Below are 18734 nucleotides of genomic sequence, written 5' to 3' on the forward strand. Positions count from 1 at the left end.
CCCCAGGTCTCTGTGGGCAGTGTCTGTCCCTCCCAGGTCTCTGTGGGCAGTGTCTGTTTCCCCCAGGTCTCTGTGGGCAGTGTCTGTTTCCCCCAGGTCTCTGTGGGCAGTGTCTGTCCCCATCCTGTCCCCAGGTCTCTGTGGGCAGTGTCTGTCCCTCCCAGGTCTCTGTGGGCAGTGTCTGTCCCTCCCAGGTCTCTGTGGGCAGTGTCTGTTTCCCCCAGGTCTCTGTGGGCAGTGTCTGTTTCCCCCAGGTCTCTGTGGGCAGTGTCTGTCCCCATCCTGTCCCCAGGTCTCTGTGGGCAGTGTCTGTCCCCCCAGGTCTCTGTGGGCAGTGTCTGTCCCCATCCTGTCCCCAGGTCTCTGTGGGCAGTGTCTGTCCCCATCCTGTCCCCAGGTCTCTGTGGGCAGTGTCTGTCTGTCCCCCAGGTGCCCCAGCGATTGCCATGACAGCCCATCCACCTGCACACCAGGTCACTTCCCACTTCCTCCCCTGGGAGTGGCCCTTCCTGTGTCCGGTTCCTTCGTGGGCACGGGCAGTCTGTGACAGATACACGAGGTGAGGACCCCCGTCCCCCCCCCTCCCCGCACGGGCCTTTCTGCTCCCCCAACCTCCTGCCGTCCTGGCTGTAGCCCCAGCGCGCGTCAGTCAGCCGGGGGTTTGGATCTTGAGACAGCGCCGTGGGTGGACCTGCTCCTGCAGCAGTCCCGGCTGGTCCTGCGGCGTCGCGGGCGGTGTCCGTGCTGTTTCTCCCGGGGGGCTGCGGCTTCTCCTGTCCCTGGGTTTCCCGTCCGGCTGCCGGGGTCGCGGGGTCACACTCTGAGCTCCAGGCGGGCGGTGAGCACGGCTTCACTGTTCCCCGCCCCCGCTGGCCAGGCTGCTGGGGGGGGGGGCGGGCTGCGACCGGCCCCCGTGGCCTGGGGACTGTTTGTGGACTTCGTCTTCCTCCCTGCTTTGACCGAGAGCCTCAGGCCCGCTTCCCAGTTGGCCTCAGCACTGCTGTTCCCGGTGAGTCCTGCGCTGGACCTGTTCTGAGCACGAGGGACGAAGGGGCCCCCTCCTCTGAGGAGGCGCGCAGAACGGGGCGGGGCAGCGGGCACGCGGGGCGGGGCTCTCCCAGTCCGTGAGGGCAGCGGACACGCGGGGCCGGGGCTCAGCCTGTGAGGCCGACGGGGCAGCGGACACGTGGGGCGGGGTCCCTCCCAGCCCGCGAGGCCGGTGGAGGAGTGGACACGCGGGGCGGGGGCTCTCCCAGCCCGTGAGGCCGGCGGGGCAGCGGACACGCGGGGCGGGGGCTCTCCCAGCCTGTGAGGGCAGTGGACACGCGGGGCGGGGCTCTCCCAGTCCGTGAGGCCGGCGGGGCAGTGGACACGTGGGGCGGGGGCTATCCCAGCCTGTGAGGCCGGCGGGGCAGGCGGGGAGGTGGGACACCTGCTGGTGTGGTAGCACACCCACGCCGAGGTCACAGCCACACACTGTGGCACACGGGCTCTCGGTAAGCCGGCGTGGGGAGCGCTCCGTTTGGAAGCAAAGACGGAATCGTCAGCTCGTGTGAGTGCCCGCCGTGTGGGAGTTTTGCCTAAATCGGGACTGAGGAACTGTCCACGTTTTAGCTGAAATTGTCTCTCTGTGGGAGGAGGACAGGAAGGCATCCTGAGAATATGTAATGTCGGCTGTTTTGTCACCGCTGTTCTCCTGAGTCCAGGATAAAAGAGGAAACATTGCTCTTTCTGTTGAGTGGGTCTGAAGGGAACAACAGGACGCAGTTTTTCCCACAGAAGCTGGAAGGTAGCAGTGCCGGCAGCGATTCAGTGGCCGGGCCGGGCGTGTCTGTTCCTCTTCTGAGCCCATTTCCCTCGTGGTTGTAAGACGGCTGCCACAGCTCCAACAGTCACATCTGTATTCAGAGAATGACGAATGAAGAATGACACTGTTTCCTTTTGTGCAGAAACTTTCCCGAAACCCTGCCCTCTGCATCTCCTCGGACTTCTGCCCGCAGCTCGTGCACCAGCATGGGACAGTGTGGACAGAACCTGAGGGCAGGGCCACCCAGAGCTGGGAGAATTCTATTCTCGTAAGGAAAAGGGCTGGGAGTCGTCGGGAGCAGCAGGACCTGCATGTTGGCACCCCTGCCTGGTGCCCCCTGACCCCCTCTGTTGGGGGCCGCTCCTCCAGGGCCTCGCAGGGGAGGGGGAGGCAGGGCTGGGTCCCACCAAGTCCAGGGGTCGAGTCCTACGGACAGACCCAGCCCCCGGTAGTTCCCGGCGACGCCAGGCTGCCCCGTGGACGGAGCGCCAGGGCCTGAGGGAGCAGCCCGCACATCTTGGGTGGACGCCCTGCGTGCTGGGGCCTGCGAATCCACAAACCCGCGGGCGTGAGCCCCCGGGGACGGTGCGAGGATGGGCGCTCTCGCTCCGTCTCTGGGGAATTTTCTAGCACATTAAAAATAACTTTGGATAAATGTAGCAAGAACCGTATAAATAACCCTACCCTCTCCTCCGGTTCGTCCCTGCTGGTAGCCGATCGGCTGCTTGCTGTCTCGGTCTCCCGTCACCGGTTCATCGTCTGTGTGTCTAGGATCTGGCTGCCGTCTCTCTGCCTGTCTGTGTGTCCATCGTCCGTCAGTCTGTCCAGACACAGGGGCAGGGAGAGGGACACGGGCGACGTCCCCGGCGTCATGCACTCGGGAGCCAGGGGCAGGCGTCTGCCGCTCCTCTCTGTTTTCTAAGGACCTGGCCAGCCTTACGCAGTCTGGGCGTTGAGCCTGGCAGCGCACAGTAGCCAGTTCTCGTCCCTGTTCGAAGTTCACCTCGGTCCTGGCCACACCCTGGGCAGCTCTCTCCGCCCTGCCCCAGGTCCGCCCAGGGCTGCATTTTCCAGCTCTGCTACGGGGCCCGGGCTCCTGGCCTCTCCCTGACGTGGCTGAAGAGGACAGGCTGCCTGGCCCGTGGACTGCCGCGGTGTGGACTCGCACTGAGGCCTCCCCGTTCCGAGGGGGGATGCACACGCTCCGTGTTGGAAGGGCCGCAGGAGTGCTGGCTCCGGCCTTGTCTGTCCCCGGCCGCGTCCGTCCCTGGCCGCCGCGGCCCATGCTGGCTGGGTGGTGAAGGTGCGTCTCTCTGGGGTCCCTGTCGGGTGCACCTGCCCCTCTGTGAACAGTAAGGGGTGCTCTCGCCCAGGTATTAGGGATGTGTGCAACGAACCTGGCACAGCTGGTCCTGTGGTCCCTGCTGCAACTGCTCAGTGCAGCCCTTCGCTGTGTGTAAACGGGTGGGCGTGGCACCGTGCCGATAAAACTTTATTAGCAGACGCCGCGGCTCACTAGGCTAATCCTCCGGCTAGCGGCGCCGGCACACCGGGTTCTAGTCCCGGTTGGGGCACCGGATTCTGTCCCGGTTGCCCCTCTTCCAGGCCAGCCCTCTGCTGTGGCCAGGGAGTGCAGTGGAGGATGGCCCAGGTGCTTGTGCCCTGCACCCCATGGGAGACCAGGAAAAGCACCTGGCTCCTGGCTCCTGCCATCGGATCAGCGCGGTGCGCCGGCCGCAGTGCGCCAGCCGCGGCGGCCATTGGAGGGTGAATCAACGGCAAAAGGAAGACCTTTCTCTCTGTCTCTCTCTCTCTCTCACTGTCCACTCTGCCTGTCAAAAAAAAAAAAAAACTTTATTAGCAGAGACAAGGGGTGGGCGAACGCGGCCATGCCCATCCCTTGTCGACCCACCTCACACCCCCATCAGCTGCCCCTAGGTCCCCGGAACGTTCCTCTGAGGGTGACTTCCTGCATAGAATCTGAACCTGACACTCAGGGGTCGTAAACCCTGGCACAGGCATCTTAAAGGGGGGATCGAGTGATCTCAAGGGCGCTGTGATGTCACCTGGGTTAGAGAGGCCACGCCCCTTTTGCCTGTGTCAAGATCCCCGCCCCCCCCGGAAACTATGGGACGCCGCTGGCCCACAAGCGTGTCCTGCCGTCTGCGCAGTCTGAGGTGGATCTGAATGACCCCTGGGGGGGGGCTGCTGCTCTCCCCCCACCACGCAGATGTCCTCTGCTTGACCCTGATGCACACTTCTCTCTCTACCCCTCGTGAGGCCTTGACCTTGACCCTGAAGCACACTGCTCTCTCTACCCCTCGTGAGGCCTTGACCACTAGGGGGTCCCTTTCTGGAATTCCCTTCCCCTGAGGCTGTGGACGGTGGGTCCTGGAGGGAGAGGGGCGGGATCCGGGGTTTACACGTAGTGCCCAGTGGGCCCACTCCAGGGAGTGCGACGGCTCTGCGTTGGGTCAGCTCTGCTTCTTCTGTACGGGCCGTGTCGGGCAGGCGGGGTCTGGATGGGAGCTTTGCACTGACAGTCCCGGGCGTCTTTGGGCCGGGGGCCGGGAGGTCAGCTGTGTCCTGCAACAGGAGCACGGGCCTCTCCGGGTGGGGACATCTTGGCTCACCTTCGCAGGGAGGTTGGGAGGGGCCCTGCCGTGGCACTGGGCTGGGATCATCGGCAGCCACGCGGGGGGAGGCCCGGAGCAACTTCTGCCGAGAGCTGCAGCCTCGCTCCCGGGTTCCCGTGGGGAAGCAGGTGCTGCAGGGAGAATGCCCCCCACGCAGAGGCCTCCTGCCAGCCCTGGACGGAGGATGAGGGTGCCCAGGAAACTGCCTGGCAGGGAGGGACCTAGGTCCGCCCACGGCCGTGGTTTCTCCTGCCTCCCCAGCCTCCACCGGTGGTCTGTGTCTGTGGTCCCAGCTCCTGGGGAGCAGCCTGACCTGCAGCTAGGGGAGGGCTCCTTGCCCCCTCCACTGCCCTAGGTTGTGGCCGCGGCTCTGGTCATCTCTGGGCTGCCTCGCTGTCCAGCGCTCAGTCGTGTTTCCCCAAGGTCCACCTGTTGAAGCCAAACCCCAGCTCCTCAGAAGACGTCGGGTCTCTTGGCAGTGATGAAACTGACCCGGTCATTGGGACAGCCCCAGTCCCGTCCACTGGGCCTTCTGAGGGTTGGCTGTGTGAGGACACAGGGAGATGGTAGCATCTACAAGCCGAGAGAGAGGCCTGGGGAGGAGCCGGCCCTGCCCACCCTGGACCTGCGGCTGCGGCCTGCGGATCTGCCAGGAATCAGCGTCTCCTCTCGGGTCCCAGCCTGGGATGAGGCTGCAGTGCCCTGAGCAAGCGCACGTGGGCGCCGTCCTCTCAGGGCACCGGGGCCAAGTCCCGCTGACCTGCCCGGTGCCTCCGTGCCGTGTCCATTACGGGAGAGAGATGGGGAGTGGAGTGAGCGACTCCCGGGTGTCCATTAGGTCAGGGTCAGACTCTGCACCCCAAGGGCAGTGCCTGAAGAGGTTCCCTTGGCAACGGAGCAGCTGCGCCATCGACCAGGCCTCCCAGCCAGCATCAAGTGCCCACTTGGCCAAGCTGGGTGGTCCCTCTGCCTCTGGAGACCCCTCGGGGGGCTAAGGGCAGCAGATTCAGTCCCCCACCCCCTGTGCCCTCCCCTCCCCACCCTGTCTCTGTCTCTCTCCTTTCGCATCCCCTGTCCTGTCCTCCTCCCACTCCTTCATCTTCACCCCCACCAGTGACACAGGTACGCGCGTCCCTTAGCGGTTTCATAAACTGTGGGTGCTGCCTTAGCTGGACCAGGCGGGCCTGCCCCCACCCGGCCGGAAGCACTGAGGTTTTCCCACGGGGGGGGGGATGTGGGGCAGCCGCTGGCTCGGTCTAGGAGGGAGCGCTGGGTGCGCCTGTTGTGAAAAAACTCTGCGTGGATTTCAACAGTTTTCACGCCAAAACAAACCTCTTTCATTCCATTTTCTGCGAGCCTTTGGAAGCCCTGGCCATCCCTTTCTATATGCAAATAAGAGGCCACCTCCATTCACACAGTTCTGCGCCTTTCTTCACTGACTGAGCTTTGTTAAAATGGCATTGAAGCCAACGCCTCATCCTTGTATGTTCTTTGAATTGGGGGACGCAGAGTGTGCATCTATACCTCCTGAATTTTGTCTTTGTCTTGCTGATTTGTAAGCCCTCTGTCTGTGGGAAGCAGGGCGATCCTCAGCCTGTCCAGAGGCAGGTGTCTCCCCACGCCAGTGCAGCCGCGGTCTCAGACCCTCACTCAGCCCTCATCAGGCCTGGGAAGGACCCTTGCAGTGTCTTTGCAGAATCTGCCCAGCCAAGTGACGCCCCGCAGACAGCTGGACCCCTGTGTCTCTGCACGGAGAAGTGTGCATCAGGGTCAAGCAGAGGTCATCTGCGTGGTGGGGGGAGAGCAGGAGCCCCCCCCCCCAAGGGGTCATTCAGCTCCACCTCAAACTGCGCAGACGGCAGGACACGCTTGTGGGCCCAGCGGGGTCCCATAGTTTCGGGGGGGGGATCTTGACACAGACAAAAGGGGCGTGGCCTCTCTAACCCAGGTGACGTCACAGCGCCCTTGCGATCACTCGATCCCCCTTTAAGATGCCTGTGCCAGGGTTTACGACCCCTGAGTGTCAGGTTCAGATTCTATGCAGGAAGTCACCCTCAGAGGAACGTTCCGGGGACCTAGGGGCAGCTGACGGGGGTGTGAGGTGGGTCGACAAGGGATGGGCATGGCCGCGTTCGCCCACCCCTTGTCTCTGCTAATAAAGTTTTATCGGCACGGTGCCACGCCCACCCGTTTACACACAGCCAAGGGCCGCACCGAGCAGTTGCAGCAGGGACCACAGGACCAGCTGTGCCAGGTTCGTGGCACACATCCCTAGTACCTGGGCGAGAGCACCCCTTACTGTTCACAGAGGGGCAGGTGCACCCGACAGGGACCCCAGAGAGACGCACCTTCACCACCCAGCCAGCATGGGCCGCAGCGACCAGGGACGGACGCGGCCGGGGACAGACAAGGCCGGAGCCAGCGCTCCTGCGGCCCTTCCAACACGGAGCGCGTGCATCCCCCCTCGGAACGGGGAGGCCTCCGTGCGAGTCCACACCGCGGCAGTCCACGGGCCAGGCAGCCTGTCCTCTTCAGCCATGTCAGGGAGAGGCCAGGAGCCCAGGCCCCGTAGCAGGGCTGGAAAATGCAGCCCTGGGCGGACCTGGGGCAGGGCGGAGAGAGCTGCCCAGGGTGTGGCCGGGACCGAGGTGAACTCCCCTGGTGCTGGAGGAGCCGGAGAGGCAGTGGGCTTTTCTGGGACCTGGCTGAGAGGGGCGCAGGTGGGTTACCCAGGGTTTGGATGCGTGCTGCATATATTGGGCTGTTTTTCTGCCCCTGCAGCACGCGAGCGTGGGCTCCCTGCTGCTTCCTCGACCCTAGGCCAGCAAAGGTCGCCACGATGCAGCCCACCTCACCCACGGGGTAGAGGCTGGGCCGGGCGGAGACAGAAGCCGCCCGTGGAAGAGTCCCCGTGGTCGACGAAGAACTGCACGAGGAGGACGTGGTTCTCCCGAGGCCTGGGGAGAGGGGCACTCTGTCTCTCTGTCTGGAAACTTCTCAGCAATGCGCCGGACACAAGTGTGAGCCACCGTGAGTTTGTTCTGAGTTTCGATGGCGATCAAATAGACTGCCCAGAATTCCTACCACCTGCTTAAACTGCGAGTCCATTTAAAATTATTCAGGAGACGAGAGAGAGCGAGAGCGCGCACGGCGCCCATCTCGTAGTTCACTCTTCAAATGCCTGTGGAGCCGGTGCCGGGTGGGAGCCATAGCTGGGAACACAAGCCAGGTCTCCCACGTGGGTGTCAGGAACCCAGTCACTTGGGCAGTCCCTGCTGCTTCCCAGGGTCTGCATGGCAGGAAACCGGAGTCCACGGGTGCTCCTGGCTGAACACCTGCCCCTGCAAGTCCATTTTTGTTACAGTACCGCATGAATAAATGTTAAAGAAAACTCTTAAGCCTTCAATAATAACTTAAAATAATAAAGAAATAATTTTCTTTCTATTCTGTTCTCTCAGAAGTAATGTGGCAGGGGGCCTGTGTTGTGGTAAAGCCGCTGCCTGCGATGCCAGCATCCCATATGGGCAGTGGTTTGAGACCCGGCTGCTCCACTTCTGATCCAGCTCCCTGCTAATCTGCCCGGGAAAACCGCAGAAGATGCCCAAGTGCTTGGGCCCCTGCACCCACATGGGAGACCGGAAGAAACTCCTGGCTCCTGGCTTTGGCCTGGTCCAGCCCCAGCCATTGTGGCCATTTGGGGAGTGAACCAGTAGATGAGACATCTCTCTCTCTCTCTCTCTCTCTCTCTAACTCTAACTCTAACTTTCAAATAAATTGAAATTACAGCCATGAATTTTGACTTTATGGCATTTTACTATTACCCATTTTACTACTAGAAAACTTATAATTGCTTAGGGTCAAACTTCATCAGCCTCATTTTTTTTCTTAAATATTTATTTATTTGTTTTAAAGGGAGAGAGAGAGAGGAGAGAGAGAGAGGGAGAGAGAGCAGAGAGAGAGAGAGGAGAGAAAGAGAGAGGAAGAGTCCAGGCTGGGCTAAGCAGAAGCCAGGAAGCTGGAACTCTGTCCTGGTCTCCTAGTGGGTGCAGGGTCCCAGTGCTTGGGCCATTTTTAAGCTTTCGTAGGCACATGAGCAGGGAGCTGGATTGGGAGTGGGGCAGAAGCCCGGACTTGAACCAACTCTAAAATGGGATGCTGGTGTCACAGGTTAACCCACTGCACCCCAATGCCGGTCCCAATGCCTGGATGGGGACTGGAACCCAGGCCGTCTGGTGGGACGCCGATGTCTTAGCCACTTGGTTTAACGCCTGCTCCTTGCTCTTCCACTTCTTTGCAACGTGGTTCCTTCCCGCTGTGCTGAGCGTGCCTCACTCTCCGCAGCTTCAGGTGCACGGAGCTTCCAAGTGCGTGTGCACCAGGGTCTTACACACATCACCTGCTTTCTGTGACACTGAAACCTGGCACTGAGAAGCGAAGTCCTGTGTGCATTTTCTGACCTGATTCTCTGGGCCCTTCTTCTCTCCAGCCCGCAACACGGGCTTAGCTCACTGAGCTCCTCGGGCGAGCAGGCCACTCTGGGGATGACCCTGTGGCCCTGACAGCTGTGGGCTGCCAGGGGACGACCCCTGTCTTGAAAAGGAAGGAAGTTTCTCAAGATTTATTTTTTAGGGAGCCAGCACTGTGGTGTAATGGATAAAGACGCCGCCTGCAGTGCCGGCATCCCATATGGGCGCCGGTTTGAGTCCCAGCTGATCCACTTCTGATCTAGCTCTCTGCTGTGGCCTGGGAAAGCAGTGGAAGATGGCCCAAGTCCTTGGGCCCCTGCACTCACATGGGAGATGTGGAAGAAGCTCCTGGCTCCTGGCTTCGGATTGGTGCAGCTCCAGCCATTGAGGCCAATTGGGGAGTAAACCAGCAGATGGAACCTCTATAAAAAAGATTTTTTACTTGAAAGGCAGAGTGACGGAGCATGGGTACATCTGCTGGTTCATCCCCCAAATGGCCACACCAGGTGGGGCTGGGCCAGCTGAAGCCAGGAGCCTGGAACTCCATCCTGGTCTCCCACACGGGAGGGAGGGGCTCAAGTACCCGCTGTCACCTGCTGCCTCCAAGGTGTGCGTTAGCACGAAGCTGGACAGGAGGAGGAGACCAGGACTTGATCCCAGGCGCTCAGACACGGGATGCAGGCGTCACAAGCCCCGCCTGGAAGCACTCCCGCCGCTCGGCTGTGCTAGAACCGTGGACTTCAGGCCTGCGTGACCACAGCTCGGCCGCAGCCCTGATTCCCTCTCTGTGAGAAGATGGATTCCAAGCCCTTTCCACGCAGGGGAGCGACTGCCCAAAGGACAAGGCTTTCTCAGGGGAGCGCTGTCTTTCCTCCTCCGGGGTTTCTGTCCCGCGAAGCAGGCACCGCATTGTCCTGTCGCTGAAGGGTCAGGTGCCTGCTCAAGGTCACACGATGAGTCCCGGCGCACAGGCTCCTTCCTCCTCCTGGAGATGGAATTCGCTGTTGGGAAGTGAGCGGTTCTGTGCACTCGCAGAGCTGTGCAGCTGCTCCTCTGGTTCCAAAACGTCTGCATCACCCAAAAGGACACCCCGCTGCCTCCAGGGACCGGCCCCTCCCTGTCCCCTCTGCCCGGCGCCTGGCCACCCCTCTCTGCTCTCTGCCTCTGTTGGGGGCAGTCTCTGTACGTGCACTCCCACGAAACGTGGCCTCCTGTGCCTGCTTTCCTGCTCTGTGTCACTTTCCAAGGCACACCTGCTGTGCGGTGTCCTTTTGCAGCTGAGTAACACTCCACCCCGTGGGTGGCCCCCTTGGCGGTCATGGGTGCTGCGCAGAGTAGCCAGAGGTGACTTCTGCCGCTCTGTGAGCCGAGCTGGGCTGAACCAGCCAGGTGTGCACTTGCTGGGGTTCTGGCCGGCTTCCCTGCACCTGCCCGTGGTGATGCCGACAGTCCTGCCTGGGAATGAAGGGGTGGCAGGCAGCTTGCTACCTTCCCCTGGATATCAGCCCAAGCCTTCTTAAATTTTAAACTTACCTGGGCCGGCGCCGTGGCTCACTAGGCTAATCCTCCGCCTTGCGGCACCGGCACACCGGGTTCTAGTCCCGGTCGGGGCGCCGGATTCTGTCCCGGTTGCCCCTCTTCCAGGCCAGCTCTCTGCTGTGGCCAGGGAGTGCAGTGGAGGATGGCCCAAGTGCTTGGGCCCTGCACCCGCATGGGAGACCAGGAGAAGCACCTGGCTCCTGCCTTCAGATCAGCGCGGTGCGCTGGCCGCGGCAGCCATTGGAGGGTGAACCAACGGTAAAGGAAGACCTTTCTCTCTGTCTCTCTCTCTCTCACTGTCCACTCTGCCTGTCAAAAATAATTTTTTTTTAAACTTACCTTTAGGGGCTGGTGTTGTGACATAGAGGGTTAAACTGCTGCCTGCAACGCCAGCATCCCATATGGGCACCACTTCGAGTTCCCACTGCTCCGACTCCAATGTAACTCCCTGCTATGGCCTGGGAAAGCAGTGGAAGATGGCCCAGATGCGTGGTCCCCTGCACCCACATGGGAGACCTGGATGAAGCTCCTGGCTTTGGCCTGGCCTAGCCCTGGCTGTGGCAGTCACTTGGGGAGCAAACCAGTGGATAGAAGATCCTCTCTCCCTCTCTCTCTCGTTCTCTCTCTGTAATTCTACCTTTCAAATGAAATTTAAAAAAAAATCAATCTTTAAGCTTATTTTAAAATTTTGGACCAACGCGAAGCAGCTACGCATTTTGTGGGTGCGAAGCAACGCTGCCACACTTGTGCGTGGCTGGAACCCTCAGTGCCAGGCCTCCAGCCTTATCGTACTCGTTTGGAGCCCCTGGCTGCTCGGTCCTGTTCTCTGCACAGAGCGCGCTGTGCAGAGGCCGGGGGTGTGCGGAGCTCCTGGACGCCTGCGGAGGCCTGGCCCCAGAGTTCTGCCGCGGCCTGGGGAAGGGCCCGCAGCCTCAGAGCCTCGCTGTTCGCCCCTAGCTGGAAGGTGTGGGGGTGCTTCGGGCGACGGGTCTCCAGCCGGGAGGTCAGTCTGCTCCCTGGAGAAGCCTCAGGCGCTGTCCGCCCTTCCTCCGGCTTCCTTAGGTCGCAGCGGGGCGTGTGCGGGCTCCACGCACTGGCGGACGAGGGTGGGATTTTCACCGTGTGTGGTGCACGCACGCCCGGCCGCTTCCTCCCCCGCACCGCGGCCTGATTGCTAGGGCGCAGGTTGGGCCAGCGGCTGCCGGGGGTCCCGGGGGAGGGAGCCTCTAGGGGTGCAGGGCGAGCAGGGGCAGTGTCCACTCGGGCCTGACGGCCGAGACTCCGTGACCCGTGGCTCGCAGCGGGTCCTGCGCCGCGTTTGGGGGGCGGGGAGGGGGCGCTGCAGCCCCGGCCCTGCCGCGCCCGCGCCGCTGCGTTCTCGTTTCTGTGCCAGCTTCGACCCCAGCTCTGGGGGAGAGAAAGTGGCCGTGAGGGCGCAGAGCCATCTTGGGGTGCGCGCGTGTGCGCGTTCGCACACTGACGTCTCCTGGGCTCCGGCTGCGGCCGCTCGCTGCCCGGTGGACGATGCCTGTCGCTGTCTCTGCGCCTGGAGAAAACTAATGAATCATTTCTGGCAGGATCCAGGCGGGCAGGCGAGCCAATGGCGAGCGCCGCCGGCCAGGCCCCGCCCCCGCCCCGCCCCCGCCCCGCCCCCGTTTGTAATCCGACTCCGAGGCCGCCGCAGTCGTCTGCGCGCTGAGCCCCGGCGCCTCGGCTCCGCCGGCTTCGGAGGTAGGCTGAGGCGGACGTTTTTCTCCTCAAAATAGCTTCCCGCTTCCCCGAGCCTCCCGGCGCGCCGCTGCGGCGGCGGGGGTCGCCCGCCCCCTGCTGCTTCGAGTGGCGGGAGGCTGCCCTTGGGCGCGCGGTCTGGGCTGCGGCCGGTGGCCCGGATGCGGGGACCTGGGCGCGGGGCCGGGCGCCCGCGGCTGCGGGCCGGGCCGGGCCGGGCCGGGCGGCCGCCTTCTCTCCCGCGCACCCCCCGGCTTTGCAGAGCAGCCCCGCTGGGCACCGCTGGCGGCTCCCGGCCGGAGCTGCCCAGGCCCCGGCTTCCCGGGCTGGGAGTGGGGGGAGGGATGCGGGGACGCGCGGAGGTGCGGGAGCCGAGGGCTTGGCCCCGCCGGGCAGCGGGAGGCACACGCCCCACAGCCCCACCTGAAGGCGATGTGTGTCCAGGCGGCCGCCGGCGTGGGCGTGCGCGGCGCGCGTGTGCCGGCCATCACGCAGGCTGCCTCCGGGGCAGCTCCCTCCGTCCCGGCTGTCTCCTGGGTGATGAGTTTCTGTGGGAGACCGCCGGGGGCTCCGGCTGCGTGGACTGGGGCGGGTGGGGCGCCGGCGCACAGGGAGGCCCCCGGAGGAGCGGACTTGCTGCTGTCCCGTGGTCTGGGGGAGGCTGAGAGGGCGGAGGGAGGAAGAGGAGGCATTTCCCGCTGAGCCGGGGCTCCCTGCGGGTCTGGAGAGTATTGGGGCGATTGGGGGCCAGGACCCCGCGTCCAGGCTCCACGCTCCCCTCACCTCCCAGGGGTGAAGCCACCTCCCCAGGGCAGGTGGACGTGGGCAGAGGAGCCCCGCGGGAGAGGACACGGAGCTCGGGCCAGGACCCGAGGGACGGCCCGTGTCCGGGCTCTTGGTCCTCGTGCAGGGGCCGGGAGCAGCGTCCTCTTCCATGGTGCCTCCCGCTGAGCCGGGGGGCGGGCGAGGTCAGAGGGCACGGGCCTCTCACACTGACCTAGTGCCCACTGCTCCCCAGAGGCGCCTTGCTGGACGCCCCGGAAATGCCTGTGTCTCCTTGGCAATCGAGCGCTGTTTGTGTCCTCACGGCCTGAGCTCCTGGCTCCAGGGGGCAGCCCTGGGTGCAGGGACCGGAGGGCCGCTTACAGCCCCTCTCCCTGGGGGTGACCGGGCCTGCGACTCCGTCATCAGCGTACGTCAGGGAAGGGACTGGCGGCTGTCACTTGCTCCCCCGACCCCTGCCGCCCCCCGGGAAGAAGACAAGTGGGTCAGGCGTGGGGGGCTGGGGGGCCTCCCCTGAGTGTTTAGGAAGCTGCCCCAGGCAGGCTGCGTGCAGATGGCAGTGAAGGCTGGGCTCGCAGGAGGAGGAGCAGCCGTGCAGCCGTCTTCCCGCCTGCAGCTCAGCTCTGTTTGCTCTGAGCTTAGCAACTGCAGGGCGTGGGCAGAGGCCCAGCTGGAGACATTTCGCCTCTCGCCCTGCACGTTTGGACCCGAGGCTGAGGTTCTGCTGGAGCCAGGTGCTTGCACAGGGGCTGATGACCGCTGGTCTCCGTGCGGCAGCCCCAGCGTGGGTTATGGCTGCACCCTGGGCCCCTCTGCACTTGTCTGGGGGGGAGGGCGAGGGTCTGCACTTCCCCGGTGCCCCAGGGCTGCTGCCGCTGCTGTGGGGACCCCTGGGAGCTGCCTGCCACTTCCTCTGTGCCCAGCCGTCTCCTTGTGGTGCCGCGTGAGCTGTGGTTTCCTCAGTTTCCTAGGCATTTCCCACATCTGCGGGGATGTTTGGGATCTGGGAACCCAGCGGAGACCCCTGGTGTGCCAGCCTGTGCGGACCAGGGAGTGGCCACGCCAGCGCCTGGAGTCTGTGTCCTCCCCGGCCCCCGGAGCTGTGGTTCCCGCAGAGCCTGCTCCCCGGGTTCTCCTCTGCCCCGTGTCCGATCACCTTGCTGTGGTGCCGGCTGCCTGCTCTGGGCCCCACCTGCAGGCACCTGCTGCCCTGTCCCTGGGGCACAGGGCTGGGTTTGGGGAACCCCAGCACCCCCATCCCTGGCCGCCCCTTTCTCCCACGCTCCTCTCCCCTGTCCCTTCCTCTCCTCTCCTCCCTTCTGCTTCAGGGGCTGTCCCCTTGCATTCCCCCCACGGCTCCCCGGCCCCACTCGCCCTGTGGTGCCCCGGGGCTGTGTGGGAGCCTGGTGGGCTCCCTCACCTCCCGCGTGGTCCTGTGCCCTCTAGCGGCCCTGGTTGCTGTGTGTTTCTGGGTGGTTGCTGACTGTGCTGAGCACCCGTGTGTTACACACCTGCTCCCCACAGGGTGCCTGGCGTCCCCAGAGCCCTGCCACACAGCTGCGGGGGGAGCCAGGAGCCTGGCTGGCGAGGACCCAGGGGCTGCGGTCCGCGGAGGGGATGTGTCAGGTCGTTCGAGCAGAGCTCTCTGGTTTGCCCTCCGGGTGGTCGTACGGACAGTGTGCAGGGGTCCTGCTCCCTGCTTTCTCGCCCACACTGGGCATTGTCCAGCTCCTAATGTTTGCTGCAGTCCCACCAGCCTTGGTGGACCTTGTTCCTCCAGCACCCCTCGGGCTGGGGGCTGGGGGCTGGGGAAGCTGAAAGAAGCTGCAGTTCCAGACAAGGGGCCTGGGCGGCTTCCTGCGGCTGGGCTGGCCCTCCTTAGGCACGGCTGGCGTGGTGCACGTTGGTCTCTCTCTGGGCACGCGGCTTCCCACGGCTGGGCTGGCCCTGCTTAGGCACGGCTGGCGTGGTGCATGCTGGGTGTCTCTCTGGGCACGCGGCTTCCCGCGACAGGGCTGGCCCTCCTTAGGCACGGCTGGTGTGGTGCACGCTGGGTGTCTCTCTGGGCACGCGGCTTCCCGCGGGAGGGCTGGCCCTCCTTAGGCACGGCTGGCGTGGTGCACGCTGGGTGTCTCTCTGGGCACGCGGCTTCCCGCGGCAGGGCTGGCCCGCCTTAGGCACGGCTGGCGTGGTGCACGCTGGGTGTCTCTCTGGGCACGCGGCTTCCCGCTGCAGGGCTGGCCCTCCTTAGGCACGGCTGGCGTGGTGCACGTTGGGTGTCTCTCTGGGCACGCGGCTTCCCGCGGCTGGGCTGGCCCTCCTTAGGCACGGCTGGCGTGGTGCACGTTGGTCTCTCTCTGGGCACGCGGCTTCCCGCGGCAGGGCTGGCCCTGCTTAGGCACGGCTGGCGTGGTGCACGTTGGGTGTCTCTGGGCACACAGCTTGGCCAGCATGCTGTGGCTAGGCCTGGACCGACCCTGGCCTCAGAGACACAGACACCACGAGACCGGATGTGGTTCTGGGAGTGTCTGAGGGTCCACGTGGCCCAGCTCCAGTGATCGAGAGTCACATGTGACCTCTGATTTTTGTTTTTAAGATTTATGTGTTTGAGAGAGAGAGAGAGAGAGAGAGATGCCTTCCATCTGGCTTAGTCGTCAAATGGCCACAATGGCCAGGGCTGGGCTAGGAGAAATCCAGGAGCCTGGAACTCCGTCCCGGTCTCCCACGTGGTGCAGGGCCCAAGCGCTTGGGCATCTTCTGCTGCTTTCCCAGGCCTTTAGCAGAGAGCGGGATCGGAACTGGATGAGCCAGGACTGGAACCTACGCTCTGGCCCCTGCTTCGAGCCCCTGATGCCAGCGGCACAGGCCCCCTCGCTCTGGATGGCGTGACTGCGAGCAGGGGTGGCCCAGGCTTGGGACGGCGTCTGCAGAAGCTGCCTCACAGAGTGTGTCCCCCACCCGTTCTCCTGGCCTGTTGCCCCTTGGAAGGCCCCGGGCCCCACAGGCTGGGTTTGGGGGCAGTGCCGCTCTGTCCAGCTCCATGGGCACGTAGAGGGGCTGCCCCCACTGCCCATGCAAGTCTGACCGCCGTCTCCTGGGGAGCACAGCTCAGGCAGGTGCTTTTGAAATGTGCATTTCCTGTCTGCAGAGCCCAGCTTCCTGAGCTGACTGGAGCAGGCTGGCCAGCGGGGAGGAGGGGCTTCTGCATGGGACACCTGTGTTCTCGCGACCCCCGGGCAGGCAGGCTTGGAACGGGTGGCTCTGACAGCCTGTCTCAGCCCTGCTTGGCGGCCTCCACGGTCCACGCTCCAGCTTGTGGGGGAGCCCAGCCCTGCCCTGTGTGGCCTGTAGCCCTCGGGACATTTTTGCAGGCTGGGGGCCTGGGCCGGGCTCTTCCCTCTTGGCCTCTCAAGTGCTGGAGGCGTCACGGGGTGGGAGGGATGGAGGAAGAGCAGGCAGAGGAGCACAGGGAGGGCCTGGGGCCGGCCCCGCTGCTCACTGGCGAGGAGCGTGTCCAGGGCACGAGAGGCGTGATCCGGCTGCTCTCCCAGGGAGGGGTCTGGGGCCCGCAGATCTGGAAAAGACAAATGGGGCAACATGGCCTCCTTGCCTCTAAACAAATGCGTCAGAGTGGTCTCTGTGTTCCAAGGTGGGGGCGTTGAGGCCCCCAGCCGGTCCCCGAAGTGCTGGTCGCGCAGGCGTCCTGTCCCGGGCGCGTGCGCCCATGAGCACCAATTCCAGGAGAGGCGCTCTGCCGTGCGCCCCGCCAGCCGGCCTCCGCCACCCCGTCCCGCCGCGTCGCCCCGTCTCATGCGTCTCTTTGCAGGGCACACGTTCTCCTTCCTAGAGACGGTTATGCAGGTTAAAAATAAATGCGGAGCCACGTGACTGGCATAAATGAACACTTCCTGTCCGCGTGGGGGAGTCGCCCTAAGGCCGGGGACAGAGGCTGCAGTAGGGGCTCCGCGTGTGTCCCCTGGGGACACCAGGGCGCCCGCCCAGGGAAGGAAAGGTGGGCCCAATTCTCCGTCGTGGATGGGCAGGGGCCGTCAGTGAGGGCGGCGTGGGTGCAGGCGAGAGGCTGCGCCTGCAGTCGGGCGGAAAGAGGGTGACCCAGCTCTCCTGAGAAGGTGGAGGTCCCTCTAGGGGGGTCATGGCCCTTGTGACCCGAGGGCTGACCCCGGGTCACCTCGCAAATGTTCCTGGCCTCCCTTGGCAGAGACGAGGAAGGACTGACCGCCCCCAGCCACCCAGGCCTGCCTGCGAGGCCCTGTTCCTCAGGCTGTCTCTGTGTGGTAGACAGGAGGTGGTCAGAGTGTGAGCAGGAGTCACAGACGGTCAGCGCCTCCCTGGATGTTCTCCAGGAAGAGACAGGAGGGAGAGAGACTTTCTGCACGTCGATGGTGTTAGTCACTAGGGATGATAGAGAGAGAGAGCCGAGGACGGCGAGCAGCAAAGCAGCCCAGTGGTGCTGGCAGAGGCAGCGTTGTGCAGGCTCCAGCTCACCAAGTCTTCACAGCGGCCTTAGGAAGGAGGTGTACGGGCCACGTGGTGACCCCCCAAAGCCATGTCCACGTCCCAGTCCCCGGGGCGTTCGGGTCTAGAGAGAGGGAACTTGCCCTGGGTGATCCGGGTGCTGCTTGAGTAGGGGGAGGCGGATGGAGGCATGACCCGGACTGGCCAGCAGAGGAAGGACATGCGTAGAGGCAGGCTGGAGCCACGTGGCCACAAGTCCAGGACGCCAGGGGCACCAGCAGCTGGAAGAGGCAGGAAGACTCTTCCCCGGACCCTCTGGGGGTGCCCTCCTGCCCATACCGCGGCCTCAGGTCTGGCCTCCAGCACTGAGCTTGGGGGTCCTGCTGTCTTACTCCACCCAGTCTGGGGTAACTTGTCATGGCTGCCACGGAAAACCTCTGCGCGGGCTTTTACGGTTAGCCCTGTGGTGTAGACACAGACCTAGAGAGGTTAAACAGCTAGTCCTCAGCTGCATGGCTGGGAAGCAGCAAGACTGGGATCTGGCCCCGGGTTAGCGTGAAACATTGCTGTCCGCTGTGCACACGGTGCTGGTGGGGAGGGGAGGCCCTCCGTCCTCAGCTGAGCGATTGCTTCCAGGGGTCGACAGGGACAGGGACCCAGGAGGGGGACCCAGATTTGGCTCTGCTGGGAAGGGGTTGGCATTGCCACTGCCTCCTGCTCCTCACCCCTCCCCCGCACCTCTCCTCCCTGCGGTGAGGTGCAGGCACGCCTGCTTTCCCTGGGGTCCTAAGGTTTCAACGCGGCTTCATGCTAAGGAGGCATTTTTACACAGGAAAGGAGTGTTGGGGGCTTTGCTGTGGCCTTGGCAGAGTGTGAAGAGGGTGGGCTTGCTCCTGCCGTGGCCACGCCCCAGCCTCTGCTCGGCTGTGTCCGCCCTCTGCCTCCCTTCTAGATCCATTCTCTCTCTCTCCCTCCCCGTCCTTGCCTCCTCCCAGCCCCCTCCCCATCCCCGCTCTTCTAAGCTGTTATTTCCTTTCTTCTGCTTCCTTTCCTCCCCCAGAAGACTGAACAGGTAGAGGGGGAGGGGCGCTACTCAGGGTCAGGAGCTGGCAGCATCCCCGGAGGGCTGTGGCGCCTCTGGGGTGAGAGGGGGAGCCAGGACGCCTGCCCGCCTCTCTGGGGCCACTGAGTCGGGTGGAGAGAGCTGGCTGATGCCCGTGGGAGCCCACTCCTTGTTTTCAAAAGCCGACATTCATTTACAAATACTTCTCTGAGTGGACGTTAAGATGAGGCGGTTCT

At 63.9% G+C, this 18734-nt stretch overlaps 1 protein-coding gene across 9 annotated transcripts in view; it reads left to right on the forward strand.

Moving 5' to 3' along the window:
* The first annotated feature begins 755 nt into the window (after positions 1–755).
* Positions 756–18734, forward strand: part of RIMBP2 (RIMS binding protein 2) — a 204612-nt gene continuing 186633 nt past the window's right edge. For 8 of the 9 annotated variants that reach the window (XM_070065734.2, XM_089322868.1, XM_089322870.1 and 5 more), the window contains exon 1: positions 12103–12179. The gene's annotated coding sequence lies outside the window, so the exon portion shown is untranslated. Of the gene's footprint in view, positions 1010–12102; positions 12180–18734 lie in introns of those variants that run through there. The other variant, XM_089322867.1, reaches the window with a different exon arrangement.

The sequence above is a fragment of the Oryctolagus cuniculus genome, chromosome 21 (genome assembly GCF_051225735.1).
Source record: "Oryctolagus cuniculus isolate XC-2025 breed Fujian yellow rabbit chromosome 21, ASM5122573v1, whole genome shotgun sequence".
NCBI classification, from domain to species: Eukaryota; Metazoa; Chordata; class Mammalia; order Lagomorpha; family Leporidae; genus Oryctolagus; species Oryctolagus cuniculus.